Raw genomic sequence first — 17,554 nt, 5'->3', positions numbered from 1 at the left:
CAGAACTGTGAAAAACTAAATTTCTGTGGTTTAAGCCACCCTGTCTATGGTATTTTTATGGCAGCCAAGCACTCAAATACATAGCACATGATGAAATGGGAAGTGTAGGCTGGCTGTGGTGGCTCATGTCTATAATCACAGTACTTTGGGAGGCCGAGGGGGGAGGATTGCTTGAGCCCAGGAGTTTGAGGCTGCAGTGAGGTATGATTGTGCCACTGCCTTACAGCCTGGGTGACAGAGTGAGACCCTGTTGCTTGAGGGGGAAAAAAGAGAGTATGGATAAAGCACTTTTGCTATTTATAGAAGTAGGGCAATTTTCTTGAGAGAAAGCACTTACATAATTGTACTATTTACTTTTTCCATGGAGCCCAGTTTTGACTTGAAAGAATGACAGACTGTTCAGAGAGAGAGAGATGGGGAGAGGTTAAGGAGGGGGCCCAAGTAAACAATATCAGGAGTGAAAGGGGGGGAATATTACTACAGATCTTACAGATATTAAAATGATAATAAGGGAATATCATGAACAATTCTATGCCCCCAAATTTGATGACTTAGGAGAAATTGATAAACTCCTTCAAAGACACAAACTACAAAAACTCACTCAAGAAGAAATATGTAACTTGAATAGTCCTATATCTATTAAAGAAATCGAATTCAAGCTGGGTGTGGGTCATGTGTTTGTTGTCCCGGCTACTTGGGAGGCTGAGACAGGAGGATCACTTGAGCCCAGGAGTTTGAGGCTGCAGTGAACTGTGATCCTCTGGCCATGCCCTGTAGCCTGGGCAATGGAGTGAGACCTGGTTTCAAAAATAAAATAAAATTGAATTTATAGCTTAATGAATTGAATTTATAGTTAAAAATCTTCCAAAGGGAAGTTGAGTTTGAGATGGTTTCACTGGCCACTTCTACCAAATATTTAAGAATGATATCAATTCTGCATACTCTCATCCAGGAAATATTACAAGACATACCTCTCAAATCATTTTATGAGGCTTGATATAAAACCAGATACAGATACTACAAGAAAAGAAAGCCACACCAGTATCCCTCATGAACATAGATTCAGAAGTCACAACAAAATATTAGTAAATAAAAATCCAGCAACATATAGTATAAAAAGGATAATACATTGTGGTCAATGAGGTTTATTCTGGGAATACAAGGCTAGTTCAAAATTTGAAAATCAGTCAGGATAATTTAGTCTGTTAATAGACTAAGGAAAGCTATATGATCATCTCTTTAGATGGAGAGTAAGTATTTGACAAACTCTGGTATACTTTCATGATCATTTTTACAGGCCAAGTGTGGTGACTCATGCCTGTAATCCCATCACTTTGGGAGGCTGAGGCAGGAGTATCTCTTGAGCCTAGGAGATGGAGACCAGCCAGGGCAACCTGTCGAAACCCTGTCTCTACTAAAAATACAAAAAATTAGCCAGGCATGGTGGCATGTGCCTGTAGTTCCAGCTGTTCTGGAGGCTGAGGTGAAAGAATTGCTTGAGCCTGGGAGACAGAGGCTGCAGTGAGCTGAGGTCACACCACTGCACTCCAGCCTGGGTGACAGAGTGAGACCTTGTCTCAAACAAAAACATTTTTTTTTTTTTTTTTTTTGAGACAGAGTCTCGCTCTGTCGCCCAGGCTGGAGTGCAGTGGCCGGATCTCAGCTCACTGCAAGCTCCGCCTCCCGGGTTCACACCATTCTCCTGCCTCAGCCTCCCGAGTAGCTGGGACTACAGGCACCCACCACCTTGCCTGGCTAGTTTATTTTTGTATTTTTAATAGAGACGGAGTTTCACCGTGTTAGCCAGGCTGGTCTCGATCTCCTGACCTCATGATCCGCCCATCTCGGGCGCCCGAAGTGCTGGGATTACAGGCTTGAGCCACCGCGCCCGGCCCAAATTTTTTTTCTTTAACAAAGGCTTGAGCTGCCACGCCTAGCCCAAAAATTTTTTTTTAACAAACCAGTAATAGAAAGGATTTACTTCAGTCTGATAAAGGGCATCTACAAAAAATCTGTAGTTATGTCATACTTAATGGTAAAGGAGAAATGCCTCGTCCCTAAAGTTTGGAACAGTACGATAAGGCAAGAAAAAGAAATGAAAAGGCTTTTAGAACAAAAAGGAAGAAATAAAATTATACCTCTTTGCAGATGATATATTGTCTATGTAGAAAATCCCAAGGAGTCTACAACAAAGCTTCTAGAATAAGTTGTTTATCAAGGTTATAGGATATATGGACAACATATTTAAATATACATATATACATATATATATTTTGAGACAGACTCTTGCTCTCTTTCCCAGGCTGGAGTGCAGTGGCGCAATCTTGGCTTACTGCAATCTCCAACTTCCCAGGTTCAAGCAATTCTCATGCTTTAGCCTCCTGTGTAGCTGAGATTACAGGCATGCATCCTGCCCAGCTAATGTTTCTAATTTTAGTAGGGACAAGGTTTTGCCATGTCGACTGAGCTGGTCTTGAACTCCTGGCCTCAAGTGATCCTTCTGCCTCAGCCTCCCAAAGTGTTGAGAATACAGGCGTGAGCCACTGCGTCCTAGCAAAATATTGTATTTCTGTATCGTAATAGTGAACATCTGGATATGGAAATAAGAGAAAAACAGTATCAGCTGGGCACTGTGGCTCATGCCTGTTATCACAGCACTTTGGAAAGCCAAAGCAGGAGGATCGCTTGAACCTAGAAGTTCAAGACTAGCCTGGACAAATCAGTGAGACCCTGTCTCTACAAAAAAAAGAACAGTTTACCCACTCATGGTGGCACATGCCTGTGGTCTTAGCGACTCAGGAGGCTGAGGTGAGAGGATTGTTTGAGCCTAGGAGGTTGAAGCTGCAGTGAGCTGTGATTGTGCTACTGCACTTCAGGCTAGGTGACAGAGGGAGACTCTCTCAAAAAATTGAATAAAATAAATGAGATAATACTACTGACCTATTAGAATGTCAAAAATTCAAAGCAGCTGCTACACCAAATGCTGACAACAACATGGAGCAGCAAGAACTCTCACTTTGTCAGTCGGAATGCAGAATGGTACACCTACTTCAGAATATAGTTAGGCAGTGTCTTACAAAACTAAGCATACCCTTACCATGTGATCTAGCAACCTTGCTCCTTGATATTTACCTACATGAGTTGAAAATAACATCTACCCGAAAACTTGCACATGAATGTTTATCGTAGTTTTGTTCATAATTGGCAAAACTTGGAGGCAACCCAGATGTCTTTCAGTAGGGGAGTGGATAAACAAAGTTTGGTACATCCATAGAGGAATGAAAAGTAATAGTAGTAAAAACAAAAAAAAGCTGTCAGGACCTGAAAAGACATGCAGGAACCTTAAATGCATATAGCTAAGTAAGAGAAGCCAGTCTCAAAATGCTCCACACTGTATGGTTCCAACTGTATGACATTCTGGAAAGGGCAAAACTGTGGAGACAGTAAAAAGATTATTAGTAAATAGCCAGGGATTTGGGGGAGGGAAGGATGAATAGGTAGAGCAGAGGATTTTTAGGGCAGCAGAAACTATTCTGTGTGGATACATGTCATTATACATTTGTCACAACTGAAGAGAATGCACATGAAGAGTGAACCTATGTATACTAACACATACGTATGTATACTATGAACTTTGGGTGATACTGATGCATCGGTGTTGGTTCATTGATTCTAACAAATGTTCCCTACTGATGTGGGATGTTAGGGGTGGGGAGGGCTGTGTGTGTTGAGAGAGGGGAGAGAGAATGTATGGGAACTTTGTACTTTCTGTTTAATTTTGCTGTGAACCTAAAACTACTCTAAATAACAAAGACCATAGAACATAGAAAAAAAATTAAAAGAGTGATAAACTATGGCGTTCATTCAAAACAGCTGCCACACCAAATGCTGACAAGGACATGGAGCAGCAAGAAAACAACAAATATTTTTCTTGAAAATGAATGGAGGCAACCTGTTGATTCAGGGAAAACATCTATTTGTTGCCAGTGATAAAAGTCTGAGCTTTCAAGATAAGAAGTTTGGAAAGCTTGTTGCCAGTGATAAAAATCTGAGCTTTCTTTCTTTTTTTTTTTTTTGAGACAGAGTCTCGCTCTGTCGCCCAGGCTGGAGTGCAGTGGCCGGATCTCAGCTCACTGCAAGCTCCGCCTCCCGGGTTTATGCCATTCTCCTGCCTCAGCCTCCCGAGTAGCTGGGACTACAGGCGCCCGCCACCTCGCCCAGCTAGTTTTTTGTATTTTTTTTAGTAGAGACGGGATTTCACTGTGTTAGCCAGGATGGTCTCGATCTCCTGACCTCGTGATCCGCCCGTCTCGGCCTCCCAAGGTGCTGGGATTACAGGCTTGAGCCACCGCGCCCGGCCAAAAAATCTGAGCTTTCAAGATAGGAAGTTTGGAAAGCTTGTGTCTGCCGTTGTGAAGTTGAGGTTCCCAATAATTATACATTTTAAGATGAGAACAGTGGTGATTTTAAGGAAAGTTGTATTTTATAAGGAATGTGATAAAAATTGGATGATAAACATAATTCTCTGGAACCAGTATTTTCCAGATGGTCAGTACATGATGTTATAAAATCATGCATGGGTAAAAGTTCCATTCAAATTACAAGACAGATCAATGGATTTTAAGGTAACAGAGTATAAAAAGCTCGTTGATACAATTTCAAGGCTAGGCGGAGTGGCTCACATCTGTAGTCTTTGTACTTTGGGAGCTGGAGGTGAGTGGATAGATTGAGCCCAGGAGTGAGACCAGCTGGGGCAACATGGTGAAACCCCATCTCTACAAAATACAAAAATTGGCCAGGCGAGGTGTCACGTACCTGTAGTCCCAGCTACTCTGGAGGCTGAGGTGGAAGATGACCTGAACTTGCGAGGTCAACCTGTAGGGTGCTGTGATTGCACCACTGCACTCCAGCCTGGGTGACAGAGTGAGACCCTGTCTCAAAAAACAAGAAAAAAAAATATGATTTCAGATGACACATTGCAGTTATTATTTCATAAACTAGTACTTGTTTTTGGGAAGGAGTATCATAGAATATCTACAATTGTCTGAGAAGGCTATGAAAATACTTTCTAGATGTATAAATGTGTGAATCCAAATTTTTTTCGTAATATTTTTCATATATGCCCGGCCATTTTTCATATACTTTAACTCAAATAACATATTGCAGCAGACTGAATGCAGAAGCAAACATGAGAAAGCAGCTGTTTTCAATTAAGCTAGATGCTAAAAAGAAAAGCAGAAATGTGAAAAACAATGCTACTCTTCTCACTAATTGCTTTTGGGAAGGGAAAGATAATGAGTTTATCATTACTTAAAAATGAATTGATATCTTAAAAACATTTTGTTTTCATTTCTAATGTGGCCAGTATCCAATACCACAGTAAACAGAAATTTTGGAGAATCTTCAGTGTTTAAAAGAACAAGGAAGTGCTGGCCGGGTGCGGTGGCTCACACCTGTAATACCAGCACTTTGGGAGACCGAGGCGGGAGGGTCATTTGAAGTCAGGAGTTCAAGACCAGCCTGACCAACATGGTGAAACCTTGTCTCTACTAAAAATACAAAAAATTAGCTGGGGGTGGTGGTGCACGCCTGTGATCTCATCTACTCGGGAGACTGAGGCAGAGGTTGCAATGAGCCGAGGTCACACCACTGTACTCCAGTCTGGGCACCAGAGCGAGACTCTGTCTCAAAAAAACCCCAAAAAAGCAAAGGAGTCCTGAAATAAAATAGCTGAAGAACTTGCTTTTGTAAGGAAGCTGTTTCAGAAGTAGGCTGTCCAAATTACATAATCCAATTGTTCCCAAATTTTGTTGCACTTTAAAATCACCTGGGTAGGCCGGGCGCGGTGGCTCAAGCCTGTAATCCCAGCACTTTGGGAGGCCGAGACGGGCGGATCACGAGGTCAGGAGATCGAGCCCATCCTGGCTAACACAGTGAAACCCCGTCTCTACTAAAAAAAATACAAAAAATTAGCCGGGCGAGATGGCGGGCGCCTGTAGTCCCAGCTACTCGGGAGGCTGAGGCGAGAGAATGGCGTAAACCCAGGAGGCGGAGCTTGCAGTGAGCTGAGATCCGGCCACTGCACTCCAGCCTGGGCGACAGAGCGAGACTCCGTCTCAAAAAAAAAAAAAAAAAAAATCACCTGGGTAGGAAAACCCTTGTGCAGATGAAAGGCAGAAAACTACATCCAGTAACCCCTGACATTAGTCTTCACTGAAAACTTGACAAAAAAGTGCTGGTTTCTCTATCCTAGTATCACACTTTTGAAATATTGAGTTATTACTTCTATTGAGGAAGACAGCCATGTTTGTGGTCATGTGCTTTTTTTTTTTTTTAATTTAGTTTTTTTTATTTTTATTTTTTTATTATACTTTAAGTTCTAGGGTACATGTGCATGACGTTTATATCATGTATAACTCCCCAAAGCAATCCCTCCCTCCTCCCTCCTCCCCATGATAGGCCCCAGTGTGTGATGTTCCCCTTCCCGAGTCCAAGTGATCTCATTGTTCAGTTCCCACCTATGAGTGAGAACATGCGGTGTTTGGTTTTCTGTTCTTGTGATAGTTTGCTAAGAATGATGGTTTCCAGCTGCATCCATGTCCCTACATTGAAATGGCACAGAAAACTGAATGTAAATGCCCAGTATAGTATCAGGTAACTTGCATTAAACATATCTAAAACAGTATTCACTAAAATACTTCAGTAATTTTATGGCTAAGTATAGTAGTCCCTTAGTATCCATGGGGGAGTAGTACCAGGAATCCCCAAGGATACCAAAATCCACGGATGCTCAAGTCCTTCAAATAAAATGGTGTAGCATTTGCATGTAACATACACACATCCTGCTGTATACTTTATTTTGAGATGAAATCTCGCTCTGTTGCCCAGGCTGGAGTGCAGTGGCGCAATCTTAGCTCACTGCAAGCTCCGCCTCTTGGGTTCCCGCCATTCTCCTGCCTCAGCCTTCCGAGTAGCTGGGACTACAGGTGTCCACCACCACGCCCAGCTAATTTTTTGTATTTTTAGTAGAGACGGGGTTTCACCGTGTTAGCCAGGATGGTCTCGATCTCCTGACCTCGTGATCTGCCCGCCTCAGCCTCCCAAAGTGCTGGGATTACAAGTGTGAGCCACCACGCCCGGCTCCAGCTGTATACTTTAAATTTTCTTTAGATTGATTATAATGCCTAATACTATGTGAATGCTGTGTAAATAGTTGTTATACTATATTGTTTAGTACAGATACAACCATCCGTTTATTCCCTTCTAATATTTTTCTTCCTCAGTTGGTTGAATCCATGGATGCAGAACTGATAGATACAGAGAGCCTACTGTACACAGTGGAAGCTGCTTCCCCCAGGTTATAAAAAATTATGCAACTAAGGCCATACCTGAAAACTAGAAAACTACCGCATTTGGTTAATGAAAATTGATCGTTTTTTTGAGACAGAGTCTCGCTGTGGTGCCCAGGCTGGAGTGCAGTGGTACAGTATCAGCTCACTGCAACCCCTGCCTCCCAGGTTCAAGCAATTCTCCTGCCTCAGCCTGTCAAGTAGCTGAGATTACAGACATGCGCCACTATCCCTGGCTAATTTTTTATATTTTTAGTAGAGACAGAGTTTCACCATGTTGGTCAGGCTGGTCTTGAATTGCTGACCTCAAATGACCATCCCACCTTGGTCTCCCAAAGTGCTGGGTTTACAGGCGTGAGCCACTGCGCCTGGCTGAAAATTGATCTTTAATGTCAAGTTTAGTGATCAACAAATTTATAACAGCAGTTGTAAAACACTTGACTTTGAATATTCCATATGCGCGTTCTTAGCTTGGATTTTTTATTTTGAGATGGAGTTTCGCTCTTGTTGCCCATGCTGAAGTGCAATGGCACAATCTTGGCTCACCGCAACCTCCGCCTCCCGGGTTCAGGCGATTCTCCTGCCTCAGCCTCCCGAGTAGCTGAGATTACAGGCATGTGCCACCATGTCCGGCTAATTTTGTATTTTCAGTACAGATGGGGTTTCTGCATGTTGGCCAGGCTGGTCTTGAACTCCTGACCTCAGGTGATCCGCCCACCTTGGCCTCCCAAAGTGCTGGGATTATAGGTTTGAGCCACTGCACCCGGCCTCAACATGGATTTTTTTTTTTTTTAACCAGCTAGTGAATTGCTCATGTTAACTTTAAGGTAGAAATTTTTATCGAGATAATTGTAGATTCACATGCATTTTTGAGAAATAATACAGAGAGATCCTTAATACAGAGATTCTATGTATATCCAGTTTCTCCCAGTGATAACAAATTGTAAAACTGTAGTACATTGTCACAAGCGGAGCGTTGATAATGATATGATCTGCAGATCTTGTTTAGATTTCCTCCAGTTTTACTGTACTTATTGTGTGTATCTATAGTTTTCTGCAATCTTATTATATGTTTATGTTCCTATATTCACCACCATAATCAAGATATTAACAGTTTATCACTACAAGGGTTACCTTTTGTATAACCACATCCATGCACCCTCTCCCACCCCCTTAACTCTTGGCAGTCATTTCTATTGTTTGGCATTTTAAGAATGCCACATAAATGAGGCATACAATATGTAATCTCTTGGATACGTTCATGTATCTGTTACCACAGTCAAGGTATAATCTCGAACTTTAAAAAGCTATTAATTGGGCCGGGCGTGGTGGCTCACATGTATAATCCCAGCACTTTGGGAGGCTGAGGCAGATGGATCGCTTGAGGTCAGGAGTCTGAGACCAGCCTGGCCAACATGGTGAAACCCCATCTCTATTAGAGATAGGAAAAAAATGAGCCGGGTGTGGTGGTGTATGCTCTTAGTCCCAGCTACTTGAGAGGCTGAGGTGGGAGAATTGCTTGAACCTGTGAGATAGAGGTTGTAGTGAGCTGAGATGGTACCACTGCACTCCAGCCTGGGTAACAGAGTGAGACTGTCTCTCAAAAAGTAAAAAATAAAAAGCTATTAATAAATTATTTTGAGGTGGAGTCTCATTCTGCTGCCCAGACTGGAGTGCAGTGGTGTGATCATGGCTCACTGCAGCCTCAAACTCCTGGGCTCAAGGGATCCTCCTGCCTCAGCCTTTTGAGTAGACGGGACTGCAGGTGAAAGTTTACTTTTGAAGGAGGAGGGTCTCACTGTGTTGGCTGGTCTCCAACTCCTGGCCTCAAGTGATCCTCCCACCTTGGTCACCCAAAGTGCTAGGGGGGTTACACGCATGAGCCACTGTGCCTGGCCAAAACCTACTTATTTAAACAGCTTCATTGATTATTCCTTATCAGATTGAATGGTCTCCATGTAATTTCTCCTGACTTTTCAGGATTCATATTAATTAAACTTGGACAATGAAGAGAAAGAGCATGTTGATCATTTTGTTACTGGTCTAGCCTACCGCTCATGAAGATCCCCTGAAAGTTCAGTGACAGATTGGGTATCAAATTTCTTTCAGAGTAGATTGATTATCTTAGAACCTAGTGGACTATAGATAAATAATCTAAAACAGGGGTTTCCAGGCTGAGGTTTTGACCCTGGAGTCCAGGAGTGTTAATGGAAGTGGGAATCTTAAAACTTTATTATTTTTAAAAGTTCTATATTAATTGCTAGCTAGTTAATGCATCAATAATTTGCTTTTGGTTAGAATTTGGTTATCTCAGTTTGGGAAAACAAGCTTTCTTGTTCTTATCAGAAGCTCTGATGTTGCCCTGGCTGGAGTGCAGTGGCACAATCTCGGCTCACTGCAAGCTCCGCCTCCCGGGTTCACGCCATTCTCCTGCCTCAGCCTCCCGAGTTGCTGGGACTACAGGCGCCCGCCACCACACCTGGCTAATTCTTTGTATTTTTAGTAGACACTGGGTTTCACCGTGTTAGTCAGGATGGTCTCAATCTCCTGACCTCATGATCTACCCGCCTCAGCCTCCCAAAGTGCTGGGATTACAGGTGTGAGCCACCGCACCTGGCCTAGCCACAATATTCATACTTGACAGATGCTATATGTGATCTTCTTTGGCTATGGATATGCAGTGGCAGCAGACATTAGCAGAAATACACAGGAAGGGAACACCTCATGGTGTTGTTAACAGCAAGCCCTTGGCTTTCAGTGGACAGATTCCTAGGAAGAAAATACTTTGTAAATATTGTGACCCTGTATGCATACACACGAACACAATGGAAACAGAAGTGGCATAAAAACAGTTCTTTCAAATGTGCAGTTCTATCATATGTTCTATTTTTGTTTTTTAACTTTTTCTTGAGATGGAGTCTTGCTGTGTTGCCCAGGCTAGAGTGCAGTGTCGTGATCTTGGTTCACTGCAACCTCCGCCTCTGAGTTTCAAGCGATTCTCCTGCCTCAGCCTCCCAAGTAGCAGGGACTACGGTTGTGCGCCACCATACCTGGCTAATTTTTGTGTTTTTAGTAGAGATGGGGTTTCACCATATTAGCCAGGCTCGTCTCGAACTCCTGACCTCAAGTGATCCACCTGCCTTGGCCTCCCAGAGTGCTGGGATTACAGGCATGAGCCACCACCCTGGTCCTTTTTTTTTTAAAAAAAATAATTAAAATAATGCTGCTTGTCAGCCACATTTATTTCAGGAACCATCAATAGGGTGTGATTTCTGGTTTAAAGAAAAAGCACTGCTTTAGACTCATTCATGATATTTCATGTCAGCATTTTTTTTTTGATGCCAGAGCCTCACTCTGCCCCTCTGAAACTTAGTTTAAGATGCTCTTTTTACTCATTTGTATGAAGCATTCAGTAAATTCATTTTGTATTGAAGCTGAGGAATTAGTTGAGTGTTAGCTAGGTCATTTTCCTGTGTGTTTTAGTTGGAGATCTATTTTAGTAAAATAATTTGAATGGTAGTCAGAAATATTTGGTTGGTGAAAATATTATTTTGGATTATATTTGGGGAAAAAATATGCTGGCCTTGGTATGCTGAGTGAATTAGAGAGCTTTGTTTACTTTATTTTCTCAAGGGTCTCTCCCCTGACACTCCCTGCCCCTGCCTCCCTCACTTCACCCAGAATTTAAGCTTCTTAAGGCCGATTGGTGCTATAAGCTTCCTGTGCTATATCCCTTGTAATAGTGCCTGGCACACAGCATAGTAGTATCTCAACGTAGTAGTAGCTTCTCACGTTGTTCTTTTTGAGCTCTTCTGTACTGATAAACGGTCAGACTCTTGAGAACAGAATGTGTGTGTGTGTGTGTGTGTGTTCATTGTCTGGCGGGTGGTCAGGGCGCATCAGTTTTTTTGGTTTTATTTCTTTTCTTTTTTTTTTTTTTTTTTTTGAGATGGAGTCTTGTTCTGTTGTCCAGGCTGGAGCAACAGATCTTGGCTCACTGCAGTCTCTGCCTCTTGGGGTCAAGCGATTCTCTTGCCTCAGCCTCCTGAGTAACTGGGATTACAGGTGCCAGCCATCATGCCCAGCTAATTTTTGTATTTTTAGTAGAGATGGGGTTTTGCCATGTTGGCCGGGCCAGTCTTGAACTTCTGACCTCAGGTAATCCCACCCGCCTCGGACTGCCAAAGTGCTGGGATTACAGGTGTGAGCCACCGCACCCAGCTAATAATTAAAAAAATTTTTTTTGCAGAGATGGGGGGTCTTCCTGTTCTGTCTCGGCTTGTCTTGAACTCCTGGCCTCAAGAGATCCTCCTTCCTTGGCCTCTCAAAGTTTTGGGTTTACAAGCATGAGCCACCACACCTGGCTCATTTTTAACTTTTATCTTCAACTATAATTTCAGTATCATCGCATGACTAAGATTATACAAGAAGTTCTCTTGTGAGCATTTGGGACAAGAAACAGAATTGGCCAGACACAGCGGCTTATGCCTATAATCCCACCACTTTGAGAGGCTGAGGTGGGAGGATCGCTTGAGCTCAGGAGTTCTGGACCAGCCTGGGCAACAAAGCGAGATCTGTTTCTACAAAAAATGAAAAAAATTAGCTGAGTCCAGGTGGCACACATCTGTAGTCCCACCCACTTGGGAGGCTAAGACAGGAGGATCACTTGAGCTGCAGTGAGCTGTGGTAGTGCCTCTGTATTCCATCCTGGGCAACACAGCAAGACCCTGTCTCAGAAAAAGCAGAATTATAATGTTGGTATGGACTTGTGCGTACAAACATTGGCACACTAAGTCTGAGTGTTCCATTTAAAAGTATAGTCACCACATTGTTGAAAGATATAAATTTAATGCAAAAGAATATTTTTGAGGCATGCAACTCATTTTACAGGTTGAGAAAATATGGAGAAATTGGTTTTCCCGATTTTCTTGAGCAGTTGAAGGCTTAAGGCAAAGGATGCGATGCAAACTTTTGTGTACTCAGAATCTTTGTATTTGCTAAAATTAGAGAAGGGGACCAAGCACTGCAAAGTCTGAAAACTACGGTTCTGTGAAATTAGGAGTGAAATTTAGTGAATCATACTTGTGTGCTGTACCTGAGGCAGTGTATATATGTAAAGTAGGCTCTTGATAAAACTGTGCTGATTGCTTGAAACATTGAAGGTTTGTGTATAGGAGAAAGGCATGATGAATTCAGTGTTTCAGATAGATTTTTGTCCTTAGCAATTTGGTTGTATTGTTAATATATATTGAGTAACAATAGGCAAATTATTTGTCTTCTCTACCTCAGTTCCTCTCTCTTGCACCCTCCTTTCCCAAACTCTTTGTCTCTCCTCCCTCTTCACCCTGGATGTGAGATGAATATGTTTTGGGGAGTAAGTACTTTAAATTGTGTTGTTCTGTTAGCATACCTCAAGTCAGTACTGCAGTGAGTACAAATCTCATTAATTACTTTTATAAAGGACAAGGCTCTTCTTTCTCTGCATTTGGTCATAAATCTAGATCTTTGGAGTATAATCCCAAGTAAAGCGTAGAGGATAGTTGTAATGACTCCTTTGAGGATTGGTTCTTTCTGTCGTGGTCGGCAACTTTTCAGTCTCACATGTCAAGTTTTCTGCTATCAGAGAAGGCTATTGTATCATTTTTGCTCAAATATTTTTTCTTTTTTTGAGACGGGGTCTCACTGTGACACCCATGCTGGAGTGCAGTGGTGCAACATTAGTTCACTGCAGCCTTGACCTCCCAGGCTGCCATCTCAGTCTCCTGAGTAGCTGGGACTACAGGTGTGCACCACCAGGCCTGGCTAATTTTTGTATTTTTTGTAGAGACAGGGTCTTACTGGGTGGTCTTGAACTCCTGGGCTCAAACAATCCACCTATATCAGCCTCCCAAAATGCTAGGATTACAGGTGTGATTGCTGAGTGTTTTTGGCAACCTATGTTGAAGGAGAGTCAGGAGGTATTTTGCCTTGACTGCCCCTCTCTTAGCTTGGGCTGCCATAACAAAGTACCATAGACTGGGGGGATTAAACAGGAGAAATGTATCTTCTCACAGTTCTGGAGGCTGAAAGTCTGAGATCAGGATGTAAGCAGGGCTGGTTCCTGGAGAGCCTCTCCTCTCGGCTTGTAGATGGCTGTCTTTTCTCTCTGTCCTTATGGTCATTCTTCTCTCTGTGTTGTCTGTGTCCTAATCTTCATTTAAAAGGATACCATTTAGATTGGATTAGGACCCTAAATCTAAATAGACTCACATTGTGAGGTACTGGAGGTTAGGACTTAAACTTACGAATTTTTGAGGGGACACATTTCAGCCCATAACAGCCACCAAGAGACTGTTGTGATTTTGGCCAAGTAACTTTATAGTTTGCAGGATGTGAAGCTGAAGTGTATAAGGTATAGATGCAGCCTGGTCACTGTATTGTGAAGAGATTTTTTGTTTTAGTTTTATGTTAGGCTGGATGTTTGTTTCAAATATAATTGTTCTTTTTTTCCTCATTTTCTTCTTGCTTGACCTTTATTTCTGAAACACCATCAGTACTTGACCATTCAAAGAAAAGTTAAAAGCCCCTTTTCAGAACCAGTTTTACTCAACAGATTTGTAAATGGAAAGATTATTTCCCCCTCCTCTATGAGGTCATAAATGAAGGATTGATATTTTTCTGTAGCTTTAACATATGAGTTATTCCAAAGAGTGTAAGTAACAATACTTTTTTTGCATTTGACTTCAGTCATTTTCCTCATATTTGTAGGATAAATATCCTTGATGTGACTCTTGATTGACTCTTTGTATCCACATATGCTCCACCCAGCTTCAACAGTCATCAACTTTCTGTTGTTTCATCTGCTGTCCCTTAAAATTTTTTTTGCAGTGGGCCAGGCACGATGGCTCACACTTGTAATCCCAGCACCTTGGAAGTCCGAGGCGGGTGGATCACCTGAGGTCAGGAGTTTGAGTCTAGCCTGATCAACATGGCAAAACCCCAGCTCTACTAAAACGACAAAAATTACCTGGATGTGGTAGAGTGCACTTATAGTCCCAGCTACTTGGGAGGCGGAGGCAGGAGAATTGCTTGAACCCGGGAGGCGGAGGTTACAGTGCCTGCCTGGGCAATAGAGTGAGACTGTCTCAAAAAAAAAAAAAAAATTTTTTTTTTTCCAGTTGGTAAGCCTGTTATTCCTTAATTGAGGTAAGTCACATAACAGAGAATTCACTGTTGTAACCATTTTAAAGTGTATAATTCAGTAGGATTTGGTAAATTCACAGTTTTTTTGCAGCCACCACCTCTGTCAGGTTGCAAGACATTTTCATCATCCCAAAAGGAAATTCTATTTTTGTTAAGCAGTCATTCTCCATTCCTCTCATTCCCCGGCCCTTGGCAAACACTAATCTTTTAGCTTTTTGTCTCTGTATATTATTAGCATGTTCTGGATTTTTCATATAAATGTAATCACACGATATGTGACTTTTTGTGGCTGACTTCTTTCGCTTAGCATAATTTTTTTTTTTTTTTGAGATGGAGTCTCACTCTGTCGCCCAGGCTGGAGTGCAGTGGCTCGATCTTGGCTCACTGCAAACTCCGCCTCCCGGGTTCACGCCATTCTCCTGCCTCAGCCTCCCGAGTAGCTGAGACTACAGGTGCCCGCCACCATGCCTGGCTAATTTTTTAGTATTTTTAGTAGAGACAGGGTTTTACCGTGTTAGCTGGGATGGTCTCGATCTCCTGACCTTGTGATCCGCCTGCCTTGGCCTCCCAAAGTGCTGGGACTACAGAAATGAGCCACCGTGCCTGGCAGCATAATGTTTTTGATATTCGTGTTGTATTTATATCAACTTAATTTCTTTTTTGCAGCTGAATATTATTTAAATCCCTTTTGACTTGTGAAAAAAATCTATTCTCATTTTATAGTAATAGAAACTATACTGTTAGAATAATTTTATTCTAATGTAATTAGGTATTTGATTTGGAAGTCATAATTTTAAAATATGCTTTTGAGCCGGGATCTGTGACTCATGCCTGTGATCCCAGCACTTTGGGAAACTGAGGCGGGTGGATCACGTGAGGCTAGAAGTTTGAGCCCATCCTGGCCAACATGGTGAAACCATGTCTTTAATGAAAATACAAAAATTAGCCAGGCATGGTGGCAGATGCCTGTAATCCCACCTACTCGGGAGACTGAGGCAGCAAAATTGCTTGAACCCGGGAGGCAGAGGTTGTGGTGAGCTGAGTTCGTGCCACTGCACTCTAGCCAGGGCAACAGAGTGAGACTGTTTCCAAAAAAAAAAAAAAAAAAAAGCTTTTGGGCTGGACGTGGTCCCAGCACTTTTGGAGACCCAAGCAGGTGGATTGCTTGGGCTCAGGAGTTCAAGACCAGCCTACTAAAATACAAGAAAATTACCTGGGCATGGTGGCATGCGCCTGATGGTCCCAGCTACTCAGGAGGCTGAGGTGGGAGGGCTGCTTAAGCCCGGGAGGTGGAGCTTGCAGTGAGCCAAGATCACACCACTGCACTCCAGCCTGGGCAACAGAGTGAGACTCCATCTCAAAAAACAAAAAACAAACAAAAAAAACCTTTCCAAAACTGCTTTATTTTAGAATTACTGGCCCAGACATCTGAATTGAAGCTGGTAATTGAAATTGGGGTGCTGAAACTTAATTGGATTCATGGAATAACTGAGTAAACAGTCTTCCACCAGCCTTATTGAATCAACTGCTTAGTGCTTTTCTGCCGTTTAATTCACGCACAGCTCTAAGACATAGAATATTTTTCATCTTATTTCAAGCTAATGTTTGCCAAGGACCTTCTGGGATTGCTTCAGAGTGGTGGAAGTAACACAAGTTAAATGCATATTTTATTGCACTATTTATTTTTGGTGTGCGAAAGTCAGGATTTCTTTTCCCTCCACCCCTCCTCCTCGTTGCTATTATTATTCAAATTTAATGGTCTTAGGAGGGACCAATGTGACAAGGCTGAATCCAATAATATTTCATCAAAAGGAAATCCAAATTTTTTTCAACCTCATTGTTTAGTGTCTAGAGAGTGAGATAAGGCAGTTGTAAGAATACAGACAAATGGCCGGGCGCCGTGGCTCACGCCTGTAATCGCAGCACTTTGGGAGGCCGAGGTGGGCAGATCACGAGGTCAGGAGATCGAGACCATCCTGGCTAACACGGTGAAACCCTGTCTCTACTAAAAATACTAAAAAATTAGCCGGGCATGGTGGCGGGTGCCTGTACTCCCAGCTACTTGGGAGGCTGAGACAGGAGAATGGCGTGAACCCGGGAGGTGGAGTTTGCAGTGAGCCAAGATCGAGCCACTGCACTCCAGCCTGGGTGACAGAGTGAGACTCCATCTCAAAAAAAAAGAAAAAAAAAAAAAAGAATACAGACAAATAATGGTGGCCACAGTTTTTTCTGCTTTTGAAAACAAAAGCTATTGTGGAAATGTTTCTAACTTCTCTCCTTTATTGTATTTGTAATAGTTTTTAATTTTATTATTTTATTTTATTTTTAGAGACAGGGTCTTGTTCTGTCACCTAGGTTGGAGTGCAGTGGCGCTACCATGGTTCACTGCAGATTTGACTTCCCAGGCTCAAGTGATCCTCCCACCTCAGCCCCCCGAGTAGCTGGGGCAACAGGTGCGCACCAGCACACTGGGCTAATTAAAACAATTTTTTTTTTTTTTGTAGAGATGGAGTCTCACTATGTGCACAGGCTGGTGTTGAACTTCTGGCCTCAAGTGCAGTACTCCTGCTTGGCCCCCCCCAAAGTGCTGGGATTACAGATGTGAGCCACCATGCCTGGCCAGATTTTTAAAACGTGCTTAAAATTTATTTTAAAATCATGCATATTTGTATTGTTGGCATGTAAGTTTAAATGTAGAACGTTGAAGTTGAAAAACTATAAGGTCTTAACATTTTTCTCTTCAGATATAAACTTGAGGTTACCTTTGTAAATATGTAAATGATACATACTGAGAAATAAGTTTCTGTGGCATTTTGCTCCTGAAATTTGGGCATACGTACTTTCTTTGTTCATTATAGACATGAAATAAGGTAGTTTATTCCTCTTCCTACATTATTCCTAGGAAATTTAAAAGAACATAAGTCAAATTTTAAAGAGCTTTTAATGATTTGTATAAAATGGAGTCTTAACAATAAACATAAAAGTAATTAGTTTTATCATCAAACTTCTAAGTGAATTTTTTC

At 42.2% G+C, this 17,554-nt stretch overlaps 1 protein-coding gene across 6 annotated transcripts in view; it reads left to right on the top strand.

The window, feature by feature from the left end:
- WDR33 (WD repeat domain 33) overlaps nucleotides 1-17,554 on the top strand; it is a 112,815-nt gene that overhangs the window by 24,712 nt on the left and 70,549 nt on the right. The window lies entirely within an intron of this gene.

Source organism: Trachypithecus francoisi, unplaced genomic scaffold, assembly GCF_009764315.1.
Source record: "Trachypithecus francoisi isolate TF-2019V2 unplaced genomic scaffold, Tfra_2.0 Lachesis_group13, whole genome shotgun sequence".
NCBI lineage: Eukaryota > Metazoa > Chordata > Mammalia > Primates > Cercopithecidae > Trachypithecus > Trachypithecus francoisi.
This window is presented reverse-complemented; position numbering and strand designations above follow the sequence as displayed.